The sequence below is a fragment of the Maniola hyperantus genome, chromosome 9, assembly GCF_902806685.2.
Source record: "Maniola hyperantus chromosome 9, iAphHyp1.2, whole genome shotgun sequence".
NCBI lineage: Eukaryota > Metazoa > Arthropoda > Insecta > Lepidoptera > Nymphalidae > Maniola > Maniola hyperantus.
The window spans coordinates 4,677,099-4,686,825 of NC_048544.1; the positions used below are offsets into that span (position 1 = coordinate 4,677,099).

The window sequence follows — 9,727 nt, forward strand, 5'->3', positions numbered from 1 at the left end:
AGTTCAAAGTTTTCATAAAACGTAAACTTAATGAAAAATCCTGATACAGTGTAAAGGATTATTTTTTAAACGATACGGCTTTAAGCTTTACGGCTTTGTGATAGGTAGTTCCAATATGTTTATGTGATCTTGTAAAGTGGTGATAATAAAAAGAATACCCGGCTGAGTTTGTTGTGGGCTCTTCTCAGACCTGGGCGCATTTGGAACCCTCGTAGCTGTAGTACGTATTAATTATCACCACTATATTATCATCTTACAAATTATAATTTTGACCATCAGTAAGCGTAAAATTTTACCTATTCTGAATGATCTAATTTGAGTTTGAGTTTAAGCAACGGTAGGTACATATGCAATTTTCCAAAACGACTCTCGTATGAGGCTCAACGCATATTGCCGTAGGATCGAATACCCGCAACGCGACGCGTCTTTTTCTGAAATGTTTCAAAATAAAATGTACTTTGAGAAGTGCAACTTAATCCAATTAGACCCAGAGACTACGCTTCGATCAGTCAAATATTTTATAAGTCCCACAAATTGCTAATACGCGTGGCCGCCATTTTAGTGACGTCAGCACTAGACTGAAGTTTAAAGCTGATGGTAATTTTTATTTTGGCTGACGTCAAAATGACGTCATTTCGATGTTAATGAGACATGGTTCCAGCGCAATAGCAATTTGCGGGACTTATAACCCCTTTGATCTCATTTAACCAACAAATATATACAAAATAATACGCAATAGGTACAATATTTGATATTACGCTTGCCCCAATGTAATTTATGTGAATGAATTATTTCATTTGCCTTTATAAATCACCGGAAAGAAGGTAGATATTTACTATTTAGAATAAACATCAGTCGAGGCCAGAAGTCAAATAAAAATTTACAATCAATACCTTGTGATTTTGGTTCAAATAACATTGATTAATTATGTAGTACCTAAAAGTACCTTCATTATAATGTGTAAGTACCTACATAAGTATTATTAGAACAGGATTTTCTTATAATAAAAACTAAGTACGTAATATTACGTAGGTATTTACTACCTGTTGCATATTCTGTGGTAATATTCCTTCTCAACTATTATCTAAGTATATAATCTAGTAAAATAGGTACAAACTTAAAATAACAAAACTGTAATAAAATTCATTAAAATTTTAAAATATACATATTTTGATAATTAAAGGAAACTTTATGGCACTTTTTTCTAGGTCTACGTCGACCGCAACGCGTAGACGCAGACCACGGAGATGTGACGTAGACGCATAGCTGCACAGATGAGGAAATAAATAATTCCTCATCTGTGGATAGCTGAAATAAATTTTTAATCGGAATCACTTATAGTTTAAACGCATAAAAGTATATCATACACACGATAGTTTAAACGCTAAGATATCACATTGATGAAAAACAATATTAAGTAGGTATAAACATTGGAAACAAAAAACTGGAAGTCGACGGACTACGTCTACCATATCATTGGATAGGTACTTATTTTAAAATCAGAAGAGCCCGCGCAGACAGACACGCGTTCAGCGTTCAACTCGCGTTCGTTTGGTCAGATTTCTAGGAGTTCTTAACGCACTTTTGCGTTTTTAAACACAATTTTGCGTTCCACTTTCGCTACAGAATTTGTATGTGAAACATGTATCTCGATAGTTCATCTTCCAAAGACGAGCAGTTGCTTTTGTGGAGTCTAGAAGAGTCCAATAAAAAATACTGATTGCATCCAATTAATACTGCGAGTAAAAAAGGAGAATGTAGTATTCTTATTTCTGAATTGCTAGAAGATGACGAACGATTTCTTTTTCTACTGTCGAATGTCAATAAATTAGCTTCAATGACTTACATATGAAAAGTGAAATAAGTAGAAAACAAGATACAAACTGGAAAAACGCAATTCTGCTGTGTGTCTTTGGGAATAGAACGCAAGAACGCAAGCGTTCACTCTGACCGGCACGGTCTGACTGCTTATACTGTCTGCGCGACGCTATCTATGACGTTACACACGTTACAAAGACCGCGGAACGCAGAACTCAGAACGGCTGAACTATTGCTGTCTGCGCGGGCTCTTATACATAATTAGCTTCCCTGCATGAGACCATTGAGGATCGTCGAGGCTTTATTTGGTATCAGATTTAATTCTTTGCGGCGCGATAGACTGGAGTTATTTTAATGATACTTGCACCAACTATAGTCGAGTTGTCTATCGGGGAGGGAACGCCACGCTCACCCGCACAGCCCCCGCGCTAACCCGATGCGGGCGAGTACGGGTGACGTGCGGGTATGCGGGGCGTACCCCCGCCTCATACCCCGATTGCCATCTTCTAAGGCTCAAGGCCCATTAGCGCAGAGTTGAAGAGACGCGTCGGAACGCGTCTTTTCTGAAATTTCACTAAGTTATCTGTGATGACTTTTACAGGAAATTAATCTTTTTCAAATAATTTTTCACGTAAAACTGACGCAGGTGACATCTCTCGTATTAGGTGTTAAGTATGAGCTGAATACGAGTAGGTATCTAGTTGTTTCTTGCTTAGTGGCTTTTGGTACGAGTAGGTATCTAATAGTACTTAATAACAAAAGCCAACTCAGATCTCACTCAAGGCGATAGGCAGTTTTTTTACGATTCAATATTATTATTCATGTGTAGAATTTTATTTTTCAAATGAATGCTAACTTAATAATAAGGTATCTAACGGTATACTTAGGTATGTACCTAGGAAATAACTTTCAGTAAGACCCATCGCTGTGATAGCCTAGTGGTTAGGACGTCCACCTTCTAAACGGAGGTCGGGGTCGAGCCCGGGCACGCACCTCTAACTTTTCGGAGTTATGTGCGTTTTAAGTAATTAAATATCACTTGCTTTAACGGTGAAGGAAAACATCGTAAGGAAACCTGCATGCCTGAGAGTTCTCCATAATGTTCTCAGAGGTGTGTGAAGTATACCAATCCGCACATGGCCAGCGTGGTAGACTATGGCCAAACCCTTCTCACTTTGAGAGGAGACCCGTTTTCTGTAGTGAGCCGGCGATGGGTTGATCATGATGATGAAGACCCGTCGTACCTAATTAAATATCTAAATAAAAATGCAGTGACATATACCTAATAGACAAAATATACGGACATGACGAAACCACAACTATTTCTTTTACGCCGTAAGAAACTCTAAGAAAATATGGATTAAAATGTGGACTGCAATTTTACGCTGTATTTACTTGGAAAATAGAACTGGTAGGCCGACATCTATTTGGGTTTTTCTGTATACTTAGGTAAGTACTTAATTATTATAAGTCAATGAGTTAGAACCTTTGTTAATAACTTTCAATAGAAAAATAGGTCACGTGGGAAAAATAGTAGCGTCAAAGGTAGTAGCGTCATTAGATGGTAAAATACTTGAATAGATCATTTCCATATTAATTATCCACCAAGATGCAATTCTAAGTAAGTAGGTACCCACTTAATTTATTTGTACCTACCTATAGGATATTGACTCACAAAATTTATATAAGTCCCGCAAATAGCTAATGCGCGTGGCCGCCATTTTCGTGACGTCAGCACTAGACTGAAGTTTCGTGCTGATGGTAGGTACCTATATTTTTATTTCGGCTGACGTCTAAATGACGTCCTTTCGATGTTAATGAGACATGGTTCCAGCGCAATAGCAATTTGCGGAACTTGTGCCTAGGTAGGTACATAATATTTTCATTGACTTTTTGTTTACATAATCTCATCATGAATACTTATCTAAGCAAAAAACTCAGGTACGCTTACTAGGAAATAATCAAAACATGATTTTCTCCAAGGTCTTTAAATAGATTTAGACAAATATTGAATTATAATTAATTCGGTAGGTACCTACATCATGTCCAATGACAACCATATTCCTAATAATAAAAAATATGCACATAATTTCCATAAAATTTAAATTGCTATAATTTACCTACATAATGACAAAACATCAGAGACCAACAGCACCCAAACTCTAGAGACATATTTTAATAGGTACTAGATGATGCCCGCGACTTCGTCTGCGTAGATTTAGGCTGTTAAAAGTCCTGCGGGAACTCTTTGATTTTCCGGGTTAAAAGGTAGCCTATGTAAGCCGGGATGTAAGCTAACTCTGTATCAAATTTCATCAAAAACCAAATCGGTTAAACTCTTGGGCCGTGAAAAACTAACAGACAGACAGACAGACACACTTTCGCATTTAAAATATTAAGTATGGATATCGTCATGCGGCATGCCCATTAATGATCACTAAGGATGTAGACGTACATATTATGTATGTACTTAACTTACCTAAGTAATTTTTTTGTAATTATATTATTTTTGTAGCAGGCTATTTAAGTAGACAAATGTAGTTGTTCTGCGTGAATAATATTATGTTCTACTAGCTGATGCCCGCGACTTCGTCCACGTGGATTTAGGTTTTTAAAAATCCCATTGGAACTCTGCTTTTTTGGTATAAAAAAAAGTAGCCTATCTCCTATAGTCTCCAGGTCTTAAACTATACCCATGCAAAAATCACGTCGATCCGTTGCTCCGCGTGTTGTGAAGTGATTGAAGGACAAACCAACAGACCAATAAAACAACCAACAAACATACTTTCGAATTTATAATATGGGTACTGATTTACAATTTGCAGCATTTATGTGCCTAGAACTACCTTCTTGTTTTCAATTCTTTAGTTGTTAGGACTCCATACCCGAAGGGTGCTATGGGACCCTTTTATAAAGCCCTCCGCTGCCTGTCAACGGGCTGTATCTCATGAACATAGATAGAAAATCAACAATCCAGCTATAACAACAAATAATCAAAAACTAAGATGCCGTATAATAGCCGCCATGCTAATTAAAAAATATACATCGTGTTATATCTTGTACGATCGATGGTACAGAACCCTTCTTATGCGAGTACGACTTGCGCTGACCGGTTTTATATGTCATCAAAATAATAATATTTGGTTTTTCAAGAAAATAATACTAAGAGATCGTTAGATCGTGTTGGCTCAAGTGTACGAATTTTGATTTTTTGGTAAGCCTATTCTATAAAATTACTAGCTTATGCTCTCGACTTCGTCCACGTGGACTAGGTACACAAATTTCAAACCCCTAGGTTGAATTAACAAAAATCATTTCTTAGCGGATACCTACGTCATAATAGCTATCTGCATGTCAAATTTCAGCCCGATCCGTCCAGTAGTTTTTGAGCTGTGCGTTGATAGATCAGTCAGTCAGTTAGCTTTTCCTTTTGTTTATCTAAATATGTAAAAGGAAAAGGTGACTGACTGACTGATCTATTAAAGCACAGCTCAAACTACTTGTAATATCGGGCTGAGATTTGGCACGTTTTATCATTGAATTATTATGTACTAACGTACAGCTACGTGGGTATAAAACTATACCTATACATAACTCAATGAGTTTTATTAATTGCTGCATGCGTTTTATTAAAGCGGCATAGCTTGCTTTTTGCCTCAAGAGAGCTTGAATCCCGGAGACGGAATAGGATAAAGTAGGTACCTACTTTTTATCCCGAAAAATAATGATTTCGCACGGGTTACATATTTAAAAATAATAAATTCCAAAATACCTACCTAATATTAATATTTTATACCTCTGATGTGAATTATTTTAGTGTAAATAATATATTAAGTAATTTAATTTATAAATTAAACAAATAAATATTTAATTTATCTTAGCTGCCTAAATAAATATTTTTACACATACTTAATAATTAAAAAATTCAATAAAATAACTCACCTAAATATTCTCGCCACTTAATATACGGACTTGATAATACGTGCCGATTAATATATCAGAAAAAATATTATATAGGTATTTCCAGAACGTCTACCCGCGCCCGCTTTCCATCACACACTAAACAGAAAACCATGTTAATTTATTAACTATGCATGAATTAACAATGACAATGAAAAATACCAGTAAATATCAAAACATATTATTTACGTGCGTAAGTAGAGCTTTTTAGAGAGAGAGAGTTTTTATTATTATTAAGTATCTCTTGAAACAAAAGCAAAGTTCCTTGTAGGGCAGGTTTTAGAGATCGTCCATACGTCATTTTCGTAGAACGATTCCTACCCATGTCGAAGACGCTATGCGTAGTTTAACCCTTCGATCGCATCTTGCGCAGAGATGAGTGCTGAGGTAAAACCCCGGGTTCGAATCCTCGCCGTAATCGTCAACCGATAGACGTCCACTGTTGGATAAAGGTCTCTTGTAGGGACTTCCACGTGCCACGGAATTGCGTTGCCTGAATCCAGCTGCTCACTGCGACTCGTTTGATGTCGTCTGTCCACCTTGAGAGTCTGCCAATACTTTGTTTTTCGGTGCGATATCGCAATTTTAGCACCTAGGTGCCATCCCCATAGACTAGGGACGATAGTCGTTGGCGTCTCAAGTCCCAACCCAAGAGACGTCAACGTCTATCCACCCTCCCAATGCCACTTCAGCTTCGCAACCCGTTGAGCTATGTCGCTTACACGGATCTTCTAACTCCAAGCATAATATACCTATGATGCGTACAAAGCTCTCTCTATTTGAATCGCTAGTAAATTCAATCCTTTTATACGGAGGGGTGAAACGTAGAAAACAACTAAATCGCTTATCCACAGAATTCAGATTTTCCTCAATAAGTGCTTCAGGGTCATTCTCCGCATTTTCTGGCCTAACACAATCAGAAATGAAGACTTGGGTGACAAATGCGAGCAACTTCCGGTACACAAAGTTCTCTCGAAGAAAGGAAGGGGAAGGCTCTGAGGCGATGGCGTTGGGTCGGGCATATTTTGCGAAAAGAGTAAGGAAACGATGCTCAAATGGCATTTTAAAGGCAACCTGCCAGTCGAAGGAGACGGTCGACCAAACAACTCTTGGAGGTGGTACGTTGAAGCAGACTTTAAAAACTCTCGTGAGAACCATGTCAAAGCAGCAGCCAAGGTAGGGAGACTTTCTTAACTCTGGACTGGTGTCCGCACTTAAAATTTTCCGATAGGGAGGGAGACATGGAAAACAACTGCTGCAGCCGTAAGTTCCACGAAGGAATAGGACTCCATCATCATCATCATAGCTCTCTCCATCGCCCAGTGATTGACTCTAAGTTTTCTTATAAACATATAGAGTCATAGAGCATGAATAGGCATCTTCTAGGCAAGCGCGCTCCATCTTAGGCTGCATCAGCACTTGCTACCAGGTCTGATTGCAGCCAAGCGCTAGTAACAAAAAAATCTAAGTAAGTATATTATAAGATCCATATGTTCGATTCCTGACGAGGGCAATTTCGAAATAAATCTAAATCACGGTGTCCGATCAATTGACAAATAACAAAGTTTCATTCCCCAAACAAATTCTGGCAAAATTATGAATCATTTTATGATTGTTATAAAACTTATGTTTCTACAATTAATTCACTTAATAAAACAAATTACCAGACAAATTGTTATTTCATAAAATATCATTTGACAAACAATTGATTACTTAATCGTGTTAATTAGTAAAAAACAACATAGGTATCGTACTTTTTTTTGATAAAATGAATTGTTTGATAAAATGAACTGTTTGATAAATACTTTAAGAATTCACCAAATCATTTATATGTCGACCGGGCCGACGGAAGAGACCGCTTACTATAATGGGGGGTCTCTTTCCTCCCCCCCCCCGCTCCCACCATCAAGAGCGAGCGAAGCGAGCTCGGGACTTGGGGCACTCCGACTCGGAACGGTTAGGTTAGATCCCATCCCCTTCAAACCACGACGTCAGACCAGTACCCGTAGTACAAGATTTTACGTCTCACCAAACCAAACCAAAGTCGAGAGTCGAAATACTTCCGCGTTACAGTAAACTGGATCTTAAATGCCTTGTTTTAAAGCTCAAGTTTGTCTACACTTCTACAGCCAGCGCTCCAAGCGGAAACATTGCGAAATTAAAATCAGTGGCACTGAATATTTGACTTTAATTCAAGGCTCTTTAGGTCCATTTTACTTTGATGTTATTGTGTTTCGACTCTCGAAATCTAGCAACGTTTGGTAAGACGTAAAATCTTGTACTACGGGTACAGACTAAAGGTGATTTAGATCACTTTAGTCAGGTCTGGTGGAAGACTTCGGCCGTGTCTACAGTTAACAACTTTCAGGCAAAGATGACGCTCACTGCTACAATCAGCGCCAAAATGACCATAATAGCTTCAAAGCAGGTCAGCATCAGCAAATCCAGCGTAGATATAGTCCGCGACAGGTTGAGATGGTAATCGGGGTATGAGGCGGGGGGACGCCCTGCACAGTGCACACCCGCACATTACGCACGCTTACCCGCACCGGGGTATCGCGGGGGCTGTACGGTGTACGGGTGTGCGGGGCGTTCCCTCCCCGATTGCTATCACGACCTGTCGCGTACTTGTAGGTACTTACTTGTATCTTGTGCCTATTAGTAGAGATCAGCGCTTGTGGTGTTATTATGGTGTGAATTTAAAAAAAACAGACGCAATAGACTTATAAATTAAATAGCAAAAAGGCTTCTCAAGTGTTAGACTTCAAAAACCATTCGCCTACGGAACCCTCAAAATAAATTGTTAAATATATGTTTTCCTGATTTTAGTTCATAGAATGTTTAAGGCTCTCGTCCTTGATATTTAGGTATATTTTCTAGAAAATCTTGAATTATAAGTACTACCTACTAGGTATTTTTATCAGACATTCAAAAGATTTTAAGTCCACACGTAGACACTTATACGTATCAAGAACCTTTTTTTTTATTAATTTCATTTATTATCAGTTAGCCATTGACTACAATCTCGCCGGTCGAAGGGCGTAGGTAAGTAGGTACTTAAGTCACGATGCAGTCTTTAAGGCGGGCTAACCTGCGAGGGTATGATAGTTGCAGGGGACAGTTGCAACAGATTGTTACCTACCAAAAATGTGAGGACTACACTTTAAATTAAAAATACTTAAGTAGGTATAATAGGTAAGCAAGTACTTAATAAAAACATGCAGACAACAGCAAGTAAAATAGCCACCAAAAGTATCTAAATGAATAATTATTAAATAAATAAACTAATAAATCTCAATAAAGGTAGGTAGGTACGTACTGAAAGAGCGTGTTTTTAAATTAAGAAGATGAAAATAAAAAAAACCTGCCAAGTGCGAGTCAGGCTCGCGCAACGAAGGTTCCGTACTACAGTCGTATTTTTTCGACATTTTGCACGATAATTCAAAAATTATGATGCATAAAAATAAATAAAAATCTGTTTTAGAATGCACAAGTGAAGACCTTTCATTACCCCACTTGATATAATTATCTTACTTAGAAAATTGAAAATACTAATTAAGTTCATGACCACAATTTAATTTTTTTTGTGTGATGTAACCACAAATTCACGGTTTTCAGATTTTTCCCCGAATGTCTGCTATAAGACCTACCTAATAAGTACCTACCTGCCAAATTTCATGATTCTAGGTCAACGGGATTGCACGTACTGTAGGTTTCTTGACAGACCGACAGACAGACAGACAGACAGACAGACAACAAAGTGATCCTATAAGGGTTCCATTTTTCGTTTTGAGGTGCGGAACCCTAAAAATGCAAAATAAAGAAGCACATGATAAAACATAGAAGGACATGGTAAAAACATTCTAAAATTAAATTATTAAGATATACTATATACTTACCTACTTACCAAACTCTTAAATAGGTAATAATCTACTACCAAAGTTTCCGA

At 37.7% G+C, this 9,727-nt stretch overlaps 2 protein-coding genes across 3 annotated transcripts in view; both read right to left on the reverse strand.

Moving 5' to 3' along the window:
* LOC117985633 (fatty acyl-CoA reductase wat-like) overlaps positions 1-5,900 on the reverse strand; it is a 41,605-nt gene extending 35,705 nt beyond the window's left edge. Inside the window, exon 1 of the mRNA XM_034972407.2 lies at positions 5,761-5,900. The gene's annotated coding sequence lies outside the window, so the exon portion shown is untranslated. The remainder of the gene's footprint in view (positions 1-5,760) is intronic.
* The window catches only part of LOC117985634 (uncharacterized), a 221,140-nt gene that overhangs the window by 185,448 nt on the left and 25,965 nt on the right, over positions 1-9,727 (reverse strand). The gene's annotated exons all lie outside the window — the stretch shown is intronic.